This window comes from Eurosta solidaginis, chromosome 1 (assembly GCF_040869045.1).
Source record: "Eurosta solidaginis isolate ZX-2024a chromosome 1, ASM4086904v1, whole genome shotgun sequence".
NCBI lineage: Eukaryota > Metazoa > Arthropoda > Insecta > Diptera > Tephritidae > Eurosta > Eurosta solidaginis.
In genome coordinates, this window is record NC_090319.1 from 38,998,978 (window position 1) to 39,012,066 (window position 13,089).

General features: G+C 29.7%; 1 protein-coding gene across 8 annotated transcripts in view; it reads left to right on the forward strand.

Moving 5' to 3' along the window:
• pros (prospero) overlaps positions 1 to 13,089 on the forward strand; it is a 294,879-nt gene that overhangs the window by 25,346 nt on the left and 256,444 nt on the right. The window contains exon 1 of one of the 8 annotated variants that reach the window (XM_067787457.1): positions 8,109 to 8,626. The exons of the other annotated variants lie outside the window; for them this stretch is intronic. The gene's annotated coding sequence lies outside the window, so the exon portion shown is untranslated. Of the gene's footprint in view, positions 1 to 8,108; positions 8,627 to 13,089 lie in introns of those variants that run through there. 8 annotated transcript variants of the gene reach the window in all.

The window sequence follows — 13,089 nt, forward strand, 5'->3', positions numbered from 1 at the left end:
ACCTAACTTAATATTTTTTGTCAATTTTTGTTGGAAATATTAAAACACTCATTTGAAAAATGGTAAAAAATGAGTTTGGCTGTTATAACTTATAGTCATTGCTAAAATATTTTTTTATGTTTTTAAAAACAATTTATCTATTTTACATTTTTAAAAAAATGGGATAACGACTTATCTTGAAATAAGCCTACAGTAAAGTACTGGTAAAACAGCATAAAAAAATTAGTTTTTCAACATTAAAAAAAAAATATTTTTTTGCTCTAAAATATATTACGATAAATGCCACAACTTAAGTTAAAAAAAAATCTAAAATAATAACGAAATTTGAGTCTTTTTCATTAAAATCCTAAAATGGAAAATGAAATCCGAAAACTTTGTCAAATTAAACTGGTTTTTCGACTTACTTTTAATTCAAATCACAAGTCGAATTTCCAAACTAAAAACTAATATTTTTACTATGGCTTTAAATTCAAAGGTTATAGGTTTTGATTTTGAAGAAATAAGCAAAAAGTGTGTTTTGACCTTGAAATGTCAAGGCTGCGAAAATTGAAAAAAAAAAAATTCATAAGATTGAATACATTTTTGTATAAAATTTTTATTTTTCTTTTTTTTTTTTGGTGATGTGTGCATGTATGCAAAGAGAAAAAATTTCATACATCCGAATACATTTTCGCCAGATTTGTTTGTTTCATTTCATCTTTTCTCAGAACAAGAATCGGTTGGTTAAAATTAAATAAATTTTGACTTTTATTTTCGGCTTTTATAACAAAAGTGAAATCTTAAATTTTATATTTCATGTCAGACAAATTTAAGTAAAATTTCAACTTCATTTAAAAAAAAAATTATATATATATATACACAAATCTATTAAAACAAAAAAAAAATCCAAACAAAAAAATACAAATAAAAAAATTACTGCTAATGAAACATTTTAAAAAATCGAAGACACTCAAGATTGATAATCTCAAGTCAATACAAATTTTTTATAGCTGCGCTTAAAATTTCGTGAGCTATAATGATTTGGAAAAAAATTTTTAATTCATAATATTTATTTTGTCACCCTAAAATACATCTAGGTAATATGTAAATTAGAAAAAAATTGTTTTTGTTTTTATTGGCCTATTGATAAAGTATTCAAGGTTCGATTCTAGCTCAAGGCCAGAACAATAATTTTTTCTAATGCACAACTATTGTTATTTTTTTTAATTTTTCTATAATTGAAAAATTGTATTTTGTTTTTGGAATAGTATGTAGAAAATTTTTCAGACAACTTGACATAGCTGCGCAGATAGATCCATTTCGCTAACCATTTAGCTATACGCGCAGCGTGTCTAAAGCGTATTGATTGATGATGAAGGCTTAGCACCCTTCGAAATGGATCTATCTGCGCAGCTATGTCAGGTTGTCTGAAAAATTTTCTACATACTATTCCAAAAACAAAATACAATTTTTCAAATATAGAAAAATTAAAAAAAGTAACAATAATTATCATTAGAAAACAATTATTGTTCTGGCCTTGAGCTCGAATTGAACTTTGAATCAATAGAAAAAAATAATAAATCTAATTTACCTGGCCGGAAATAATTTTAGCAGCATTATATTTCTAAATGAAAGTCAAAAATCTTTTGGTGGCGAAGGCAAGTAGTTTTAAAATGAATGTCTCTTTATCAAGATTTTTAAAAGCTTATTGATTACGTAGAAAATAAATTTCTTGTTCTGTGAAGAATCATTGTGCCCATTGAAAAGAATTAGTTTTCGATCTAATAAACATAGCAAATTGAAATGTATTACGGCATTTAAGTTGCGGCATTGATCTCGCGAATCATTCAATACCTTTGCTTTTTCTGAAGCGAAAAAAAGGTAGTTAATCCTTATAACTTTGAAATTAACATTAAACTGCATAGGAACAAAAATCTCTTGTATTATAAATACTTGTATATACTAAACTAAATGCACTGGCGTTGGACGATATCAATTTTTAGAAAGGGTGACCTTCTTTTTTAACAATTGCATTAGTTTAGATATATAATACTTTTCGAGCGTGTGAATTTATTTAAATGATGAATTAATGTGAAATGTCATACATTTTAGTGTGTTGATTTTAAAAACATGTATGAGCAACTTTTGATTTTTAACGCACATTGAGAAACCAAAGTTTCGTTTAGATCTCCACACGGTTGCAGCCAAGATGAATAATCAAATGCGTAGAAAAGTGCTTTCTAGCTACTTTCACCATGTGACGTTCTTTCAAAGATTTTTCTGAAGCATTTTGATATTATCTTCCTCGATGCATGAAGTTTTAAAGACTCTTTGGTGCCAATCTCAGCCATGCTGTGTAGGGCTGCCAAATATTCCGTATTTTCCGACACATCCCGTATTATTCATCAAATTTTACAGATCCCGTCGGGAAGCTATTTATTCTGTATTTTCGACAGTTTATTTTTTATTAATTAAATTTTGGTTTCTCAACAAGACGATCCTACGATTGGACATGCACTGGGTAGCATAAGGAGATGGCAAAGAAATTTATTGTAAACTTAAAATAATAGAATGAAACACAATATTTGAAATCTGTATGAGTTTAATGAAATGAAAACTACTTGTTCTTCTTTTTGAAAACCAATTTCGCGTCATACTTTTCCCTGTCGAATTGAAAAAAGAAAATATAGTTTTAGAAAATATTTACCTAAACGAGATTACAGCCTAACTTTTACAAAGTATGCGTAGATATCTTTAAACTTGTGTTCGATATCTTCTTTATTTTACATTTGTCCCGCTAAAAATTCCAAAATCTCGTATTATGCAAAATTTTACATTTAGCAGCTGAAATGAAAAATTTTAGAAGCCAAATATTAATATTCTTATGACTGCTCTTTTGTCCAATAGTTTTTTTTTTTTTTTTGATGTTTTTTAGTATAAATTGAACTTTAGCTCTTACACCAAACTTTTTCTTTAAAAAATTTATTTCATAGTTGGGCATATTTAGAAAAGCAAACAAATTATTTGTTAAAATTGAATTTTACTATTATTGTTTATATAAAACAAATTAGAAAAAATGCTAAACAACTAACGCTTCTCAACTTACATCAAGTTAGGTTGTTATACAAATTTCGAGCAGACTTTGGCTGTTTTGCATTCGCATCACAAAATCTTCATTTTCTGATCAAGAGCTTAGATAATTTCAGTTATAAAGATCTAAGAACGCAGGACAGGTTAATTGATTGTTTAAAATGTTAGCTTCTTCTCACTACATTTTGGTTTGAAGCTTATGCATGTTTTTGACAGAACAATTTTGATCACATACTTGAAACGGCCTGTAACACAAAGTCAAATGCGTTGGCAGTCCGTTTTAACTACAAAGTGACAAATAAATTGACAAATAAGTGAAAACGGCTTTTGCCTAACGGCAAATTTTGACAATTAAATTTCTTTTGCTGACATGTTGATAAGTTTTTGGTTTTCGAGATATTTGTACCAGAAATATTTTAAGCACGTTTTTCTGCTATATTCACTACGCCTTTTCGTCAAAAAAAACTTTTATTTTTTGCAAATAAACTGAAGTGCAACTATTTGTCTTGAATATGTAGTCTAATTTTTTAAAGGCTTCCTTGGCGATTGGATATATTGTTCTTTTAAATGTATAAGGTTTACGATATTATTTCCATACAAAATTTCTTCAAAAATTTGAATTATATTTTTAGGCACGTTAGTCACTTAATAACTCAAAAAAGGTGAATTCAGCGAGCCATACATGTATGTACGAAATAAAACTATATTAAACTAGTTAATTTGATCATTTAAATTAAAAAAATTGTTATATACTCCATCTACCACATAACTCCAAAGACAATGTAAAAACTCTGCCTAAAAGTATGCTACACATATTGCTTTTGTTCCCAGCTATCAAGTACGTTTTACTCTACGTATATATGTGTATACCAATTTAACGCAATTACATATCGGAAATAATATTTATGAGGGAAATGGTAGTACATATTTTCAAATGGTATATGTCCATTTTTTTTACAAAATTAGGTTTTGATATTCAATGCAGCCAGAAAAGTACCTTTATGCCAGAATATCTCAAAAACAAGAATCAAAATAAAAAGTCCGATTCAGCGAGCCGAAAACCATTTGAAAAATTTTCTCTTATTTCTTAATCCGGACTTTTTTAGAATTTTATGCGCCTATTTATGTTATCGGCCCAATTCTCAATAATTTTTCCAGGAATTTTCTTCTTATTTTTATATGAGAAATAGAAAATCTCCCCGGGAGAAATCGTTTAGAATTGGCTTGTACTTATAGGAGCTTTATACACTCACGCTTATACAAGAAGAAATTGACTAAGTCTGAAGAACATTAAAATTTCGTACTAAGATCTATTAACGCACAAACTTACATGTCGTTTGTTCGAAATCAAGAAGATTTTATGAACCAAAAGCAAATGTGAATAATGTAATAACAACCTAACTCAATATTGATTGGGAGAAAGAGGTAACGTTATTCAAAAATATTTTCAATTTGTTTTAACTAAAAACAACAGTAAATTTTAATTCTATAAATGCTACTTTATGCCGCTGGAATGACGAACTATCTAGCGAGAATGTGTTGGTATACCAGTTAGTGCTTAATTGCAAGTTTGAAAAAAAAGATGAAAATATCGATTGCGTTATAAACTTTCAAAATAAAAATATTATTCTCTTTCATAAAGCAATTTATTAACTAAACTTACATTGAGAATGGAAGTTTTAACTTAATCCTAAATTATTGATTTCAAGCAATTATTTTAACTTTCAAAACCTTCTTCTAGCAAATCTCAAAAATTTACTTTGGCATCAACTTTTGCCTCTCAAAATCTACTTTATATTACTTAGATTTTAATATTAATTTTGAATATTACTTATTTTGATACACACGAAATTAGAAATCTGGTGCCTAAATGGATGACAGCAAAACACACAAGAAAAAATTCCCCTCCGAAACGTCATTTTTATGAAGTTCGTTAAAAACCGGAGAATCTTGAGATCACTACTTAGGCAATATATGTGGAAAAGTTCTGATTGTTTATAGCTGAAACCATGAAAACCCAGCTCAAAAATGTTTTCGAAAAAATTCGACAAAAATTTAAGAAAATCTCGAACATTTTATTTGAAGTCATTTGAATTTATTTGAACATGCAGATTTGTATTTCACTCGATTTTAGTCTAATAAACTATGAGTTATAGTTCTCTCAAAATACGCATTGATTTTTGGACATTTTTCCCCCGAATGGTGTTTTGGATTTTCCTGCATAACAAATGTAAATTTTTTTGTATAGTCAGAAAATTGGAGCATACTTCGAAGAAAAATTATAAAAATTCAGTGTGAATAGTAAGAGATCTTTACTTGTGCTTTGTGAGACTAAAATTGATTAAGCTTTGAAACTGCATACTCTAAAAAATCGAGTTCTTTAAATAAATAGTTCAAAATAAAAGTTTAAAAAAATTCTCGAATTTTGGAATTTCTTCGAAAATGTTTTTGAGGTTATTTCTATTAAAGAAAAATTACAAAATTTCCACAGTGCGATGGTAATTAGGATATTACTCTGAATTTTACTTCATCATCAGCGAGCTTTTCGGGAGCTGATTTCATTCTGGTGTAATGGATGTAGATGCCTCTATCCACTCAGCCATAGGAATTCTTTGCAATTTGTCTCTAATTATTGTCTTTTATTTGCTTTTCCTTCTATTTACAATTAGTTGCATATATACTAAAGTTTTTTAATCGAAATTGTGTGGAATAATTTAGACTCGTTCAATGGAACTTGATCAGTGAGATTAGTTTCGTTTTTGAGATTAGCTTAGGTATGTATGTATATACTTTCAATTTCTTAGTATAGCGAAAATAAAAAAGGAATTAAATTGTCTTCATTTAAAATAAACAACTGATACTACTGTTTTTCTGTTCGCTGCTGTATAGAGAGTTTTATACATTCCATCACTTCTTCAACAGTTGAATTTAAACAGATTCGTAATGCAATGAATATCCACAGAGTTTAGGAAATAATTTTAACACGAATTTATGGAAACTAATTGACTCATTCGTAAATCTAAGTGCTTAACTAAAACATTGGTTTTACCGTTTCTTTTTTCATTAAACAATTACCTTAATTAATATTACTTGACCTTACAATACAAAAAAAGGGTTTGAAGTGTGGCCTCATAGGTCAGATATTTCGTCTGAGATTGAAATTATTCATTGCACGTTTAAAACAAAAAAAAAATTTTATCGCATAAACGACAAGCAGCTACCTCATGGAACTTGGGGGGTGGGGAGGGAGGGAATGGCCTGAAGGTTTAATGTATCCACATAAATCGTTCCCGAAATGGCCGGGCTAGCACCTTAATGGTGCTGTGGTACCGGAGCGTACCGGATCTGTATCCGACAAAGGACCATTACATCGATAACACTCCCCCAAAGCCTTCGGGGAGCAACCTTATCGCTACAACAACAACAACAACCATTGTCATGAAATTCTAAATATATATATTTTTATATATGTACATATATGCTTGTACATACCCACCGCAATTTCTTTATAAAATCACGTGTTCAACAAAATTGTGTCAGTAAAAAAAAAAAAAAATGGAAAGGTGATGTGAAAAAAATAAAAAAAATAGATGAGTAGCGCTATAACATTAAGAAAAATGTGAACTCTCTTTATAGCAGAGCTAAGACTTTCTCCTTCAAGTTACTGAGCGCATAATTAGAAAAGGGGTACAAAATAGCTTTTTCTTTTAAAGGTTTTGAGTGCAATGTAGTGGCTTTTTGATAATGAGCTGTTGATAAAAAATAGCTAAATTTCTTCATACATCCAAAACTGCCCCTTAAATAAATTCGCCTGCTTTTCAAACCACCACCAGACAAACATTCATCTAAAACCGAAAGTTTTGTATGCTGCGTGCAGATGAAAAATGAGACAAAAAGCATAATTTCGCTTTATTCTAACCAAAAAATTGCCCCATGCACATTCATTAGCGCCGACAAAAAGTATATAAAAACATAGAGACGAGTTGCGTGTGCCACCCGTTAACGCAAAATTTAACTCAACTCCAATAACATTATATTTAGGTATCTAATTTGAGCGCCCAGTGGGTTGTGTATATGCGACTCACTACACCCTTATCAAGCAAGTGCTCTTTGCCTCTTAGGGTAGCAGGTGTTTGTTGAAGGGTAAAAAGTGCTTCAAAATATAAATATGTATGTAAATATGCCTGCTCATTTATATACATACATACGTATAGGTATATTTGTAACAGTTGAGAGCGCTTGCCAGGCCGCTTAGTTACCGCGCTACCTCTCTTACTCTACAAATTTATCTAGTTTTGCAATTTAATATATGCTTTGCTGTGCATGCAGCACTCACTTGCACTCACTACAAATAACCATTTTAAACATTTTCTTCCTTTATTGCTTATATTTTCAGCACGCGCTCTTACTTATGCGCTCTCTCTGTTGCGCGCGCATGTAATACCATTGCCGAGCGCACTCCCGCTCAAACTTGCGGTGGTGTTATGCCTTGCAGCGCCTGCAAAGCGCTGGTGTAACGCGCGCATGGGGCACATTTTACATACTTTAACATCACTTCCTCTACACATTGCACACATAAACAACAACAGCACGCCAAAAACCTCTACCATCCCACCACCGCTTCAAACATTCTTACTCACTCTACGCGTCGTATGCGCGACCTTTTCACAACAATTTTCACTGACACTTTTTCGTGCGCTTTTCGCTAGTTTTTTCGCCGGCCTGCTTTCATTTCACTCCACCAAACTGCCACTGCTACTCATTATGGCACTCGCTGTTCTACTGTTTGGCCTCCTGACTGACGCCACTCTCATATGCACCATATGCATATGCAAACACACACACATATACATGCTGGGATATGCGCCCATGTGTATGCTACAAACAAGCAAACAATCAATGTATGTTATGTCTATTCATATGTTGGTTTTTTTTTCACAACATTCGCGCGCGACGTTGTTGGCGACGCCATCGCGGCCTATACGCGCCACCAAACAACCGGGCTAAATGATTTTTTCGATTTAGTACAAAGCTTCACATCAACGTCGTCGTACAAATTTTTTTAATTTTTCGCATTTTTCAATTTCGTTTTTCTGTTGTTGTTGTCCTCTTTAACACACATTAACCGGCTAAGAAATAAATCAAAAAATATTTAAATACAATCGTTTAAGTGTAAAGGCAAGCACAAAAAAAACTAGCTAATAACAAACTTTTTACAAAAAAAAAAAACAAGTTTTTACTGAAAAATCGAAACATTTTAAAATTTTTCAAAATAAACAATAAAGTGCATATTCCACTAAAAAGCCCGGCAAACAAAAGATTTGTAGAAGACAGACAATTTTCTAAAGCGTGCTTCAGCTTTAGCGCAGGTAGTCAGCGAAAAAAAAAATATCGAGAAAAAAAATTTGATAAAAAAAAAATTGTGTAAATTGTATAAGTGCAATATTTTTGTGCCCAGGAAATTCAGCAAAATATTTCTGTGCTTGACAAACAATAAACTGCGTGAGAAGTGCGAATTTTGAAGCGTTTATGCTGCAAATTAGCGACAAAAGCTATGGTAAGGTTAGCGTTTTCACAAAAAATTTTAGCTGTGTTTTGCGTGTTGAATTAATTTTTAATTTTTATTTTTCTTTTTTTAATTACACTCCTTCACGCACTCTACTCAATATGTAATCAAAAACTGTGCTGCAGACGCGTCGAAAATTGAAGAAATTAATAAGCGCAGCATCAATACAAAGCTAGTCAACCGCAACACTTTCTTGTCAGTCACACACACACATACACAATTACACCAACTTAACAGCAGCAAAAACTTAACTCACAGCCAACTAGAATTCTACTCAGCAGAAAACTCACTCCCACCACTTCACTTGATCACCGCACACTTCACACTTTACTTCACTTGCTTCGCCTTTGCATCGTTTTGTATGAGATGCGCATAAGAGAGCAAACACGCTCAATTGCTTAGATAGTCTCTAGTCTGAGATGCGCCCCTCACACATGCAGATAGACGCACTTATACATGCAGCATTAAATATAACTTCTTCTTCAATGCTTATGTGTGTTCAAGCTACAAAAGCAACAAAAAGACACCCTTTTGCCTTTGAGTGCTTTCTTGCTTGCTTGCTTCATTTATAATGTTGAGGTTGCGTATACGCCATGGTGTACTTGTGTACTCTTTGCATACGACACTGCTTCTTGCTCTTCTAGTTTATCTTAGGCAGGCGATGTACATGTACGGTTGCGGCCTCCACCGTGTAGTGCAAATATATACAAAAATATGTAAATTAATTTATATATATATATATATATATATACATGCGGCTGTTTGTGTTTGATTTTACTTCGTTACAACTGAGTTTTTGCGACAACGTACGCCGGCAGCTCTTGCATCTTTTTCTTTGTCATTAACGCACGATTATACTCAACACTAATACCAATATATAAATGTAATTTAAATATCTCACGAAATATATATACATATATATCCTTACTTGTGATGAGTCTCCTTAAGTTATCTCGCTATGATCTACCTACCAATTTGGGGGTGGTTAGACTATCTTGTTATTACTATACCATGTTGTTGTAGCGATAAGGTTGCATACTTATATAAATAATATAAACTAGTTATATGTATATGTTAGAATATAACTTGTTTGAGCGCTTGTGCGTGTGTGCGAGTGTTAAAGATATGCTGTTATTATTTTATACAACAATATTTGGCGCTATCATCTTCTTCTTACGCTTGCGTTTGTCGTGCTTATGTTGTGCGTTTGAGTGCGAAGAAAATCTAACATAATTTTATATGTGTAATTGTTGTTATCTGTGCATCTACTACTATCTATTTTCATACAGTCTTATCATTCATACTACTCTTTTTGTGATTTAGATATGAGATGCATACATATACACATATATTTATATATGTAAGTGAAAATTTTCTTAATGCGCGTGCGGTGTTTTACCGCTGCTTATGTTTTGCTTAATACTCCTTCTCGTTTTCTATGCATAGTAAATACATACATACGTATTTACATCTACCTCTAAGGTAAGCTAGTAAGTTACTCAGCTTTCTCCTTGCTGTTGTCGTCTTCATCAACTTGCCGCTTGCTTGCTTAAGCGTACAAAATTTTGTATGTCCATTGTAAGAATATACTTGGACTCATTTTTGGTTATTATGTGTCCTTCCACTGTCACAAGAAATTCTTTAATTCAGTTCGTTTTTAGTCTCGCATGCTGTAATATGTGTGTGTTTTGGAAAATTCGAGTTATAATTGCGAACAAAATATAAATTTGATAAGGTTTAATGGAAAAATTAATAAAATGTAATAAAACGGAGATTAATAGAGCGTTTGTGAATTTTTTTTTTTTTCAAAATACCAAAAAATAATACTCTAAATTACAAAATAAGCGAAAATAAAATTCTTAAAAATTAAAAAAAAAAAATTGAAAAAAAAAAATTTCAAAGAAATTTATAAATAATTTTGGAAAAAAAAACAGGTTTTTGCGAACAAAATTTGTTGTGCAAAAGTGCAAGAAACTTTGTAGATGTAATACAAATATTTTAAAATTTTCGTATTAATAGCAACAAAATTTAATAAACAAAAATATTTTAACAGTACGATAAGAAAAAATAATGTGTTTACTTTACCGAATACTAAGAAAAAAACTTCTTTGCCGCAAAGCGCGTTTAAGCTGTTTTCACGTTCTTAAACCGTTGATAAGATGTGCGCAATATTTATTAAATTTTATGTGGCTTGATATAAAACCTATGCACAACTACAAATGTTTGAAAATTCTGTAAAAATATTTGAAAATTCTTTTGTGCAAATAAAATTACTTGAAATATACTAGTCATAAATTTTTTACCAAAATAAAAGAAAAGATAATTGAGATAATGAAGAAATTACGCAAATTAAAAAAAATATTATGAATTTTTTCAAAAGTAAAATTATTTGAAAATTATTATTTATAAATTTAGTATGAAAATGAAGAAGAAGATAAGCAGAAAATTGCGCAAATTCAAAAAAAAATATTATTGAAGTCTTTTCGAAATTGTTTCAAAATTTGGGAATATTAATAATAAGAAAACGTTTATCAACGAGAAAAAAACGAAATGAAGAGAAAGTTTTAATAATCTAAAAAAATAATAGACAAACATTTTCTTTAAAAACTTGTATTGAAAGAAATACCCTTTTATATAAATAAAGTAATAAAAGACACATGGAATTCTAGTCGAACTTATTATATATTACGCATAGTCGGTGAAAGGTGTTCATTAACAAAATATACTATAGTAGGCTTTTTCACCAAAATTTTTTGCCCAGTGCACGATAAAAGTAAAAAATTAATTTTCAAATTTGTGTTGCTCATACGACATGGCGAACGTGCGCAAAGAAAACATAAAGATGTTATTGCAATCTTTTCACATTTTTCGTTTACTTTTTTATTCGCATTTTGGTTACATTTTCTCTGCAGTAATTTGAAAGAAAAATTTCAAATTATCAGAGTTCCCCTTACTGAAAAATATTTTATTTTCAATAATAAAATTTTAATATTTGAAAAATATATGGTGATGATTTGTTGTTGATTTTTCCGACAGGGTATATTTTAGAATGATTTTCCATCCTCCCTTGTCAAAAATTAGTTACTGAAGACGGCGATGACGGAAAATCGTTCCAAAAATATTTCTAGTAAATAATGACATTTTATAAATTTAATAGAAATTTTTTTCTGGCTTTCTTATACACAAAAATATTGAAATAAAATTTTTGGCCAAAAAATATTTTAAGAGGAATTAATTTTTTGGCAATAAAAATTTATAATAACTAAAAATTTTGGTTGAGCTCAAGACGGGGTTTTCTTAAATAAAACACTTGTATGTGTATTTTATTTTGGTTTTATTTTTCAATATTTTGACTAAAATTTGAATACCAGTCTTCAAAGCTGAGCTTAAAATTCCTGAGGAAGACTTCAGACTGAAATCGAAATATTGAAAAATTAAACCAAAATAAAATATACATACAAGTGTTTTATTTAAGAAAACTCCGTCTTGAGCTCAACCAAAAATGTTAGTTATTCTAAATACTAACGGCCAATAACGAAACAAATAATACAAATTTATTTGAAAAAGAACGAAAAATTAAAACTAAATTAAAAAAAAAATTGTTTAATATGTCATGAATTTTTGTTTTATTCCAGATCCAGTAGAACTTATAAAACATAAATTGATTAAAAGGTTTTACAAAAAATTTTAGTAAACTTTTTTGGCACAAAAATATTTTTTAAAAATACCAAACTTGTGATAGCTGATTTCAATAATTTTTGTTTAAATTCAGTAGATCCACTTTTTTTTAAATTAATTAAAACAAAATATATTGATACAAATTTTTTCCCAAAAATCATTTTTTTTTTTTTTGCAAAATTTGTTTAAACAAATTTGAAGTCTGTTTCTCAAAAAAATTTAAAAAAATTTAAGCCTATCGGGCATCATTTAAAAATTGTTCTTTTACAAAAATAAATGGTAAAAAAATTTTAAATTTATCAAATTTAAACTTTTTTATAATATTTTGTAAAATGTAAATATCTTTAAAAGCACATTCCAAATATAAACTTTTTTCTCACAAAAAAAATAATTTCTCACAAAAAAAATTTACAAAAAGTCGTTATTATTTCAGCTAAATTAATTTTTCATAAATTTTCAAAAAAAATCGAAATTTATCACAGTTTTTTTTATAAAATTAAATAAAATGTTTGTTTTTCAAAAGCACAAATTTCCAAGTTGATACAAATTTCTTAACTTAAATTATGTGATAATTTTTTATAAAAATACATATTAATAGAAAATGGATTTCTCATACGACATAACGTGCGAACTTAAATCTTAAGTGTAAGCGAAACATGTTGTAGCTCATACAAATGTTGTAGCAAACACATCTTTTATTTGTTGTTGCAACTCCTAAAATCTTTAAATCAGGTGATCGATAGTTAGAACTGGAAGACATCGAAGATCTATCATTG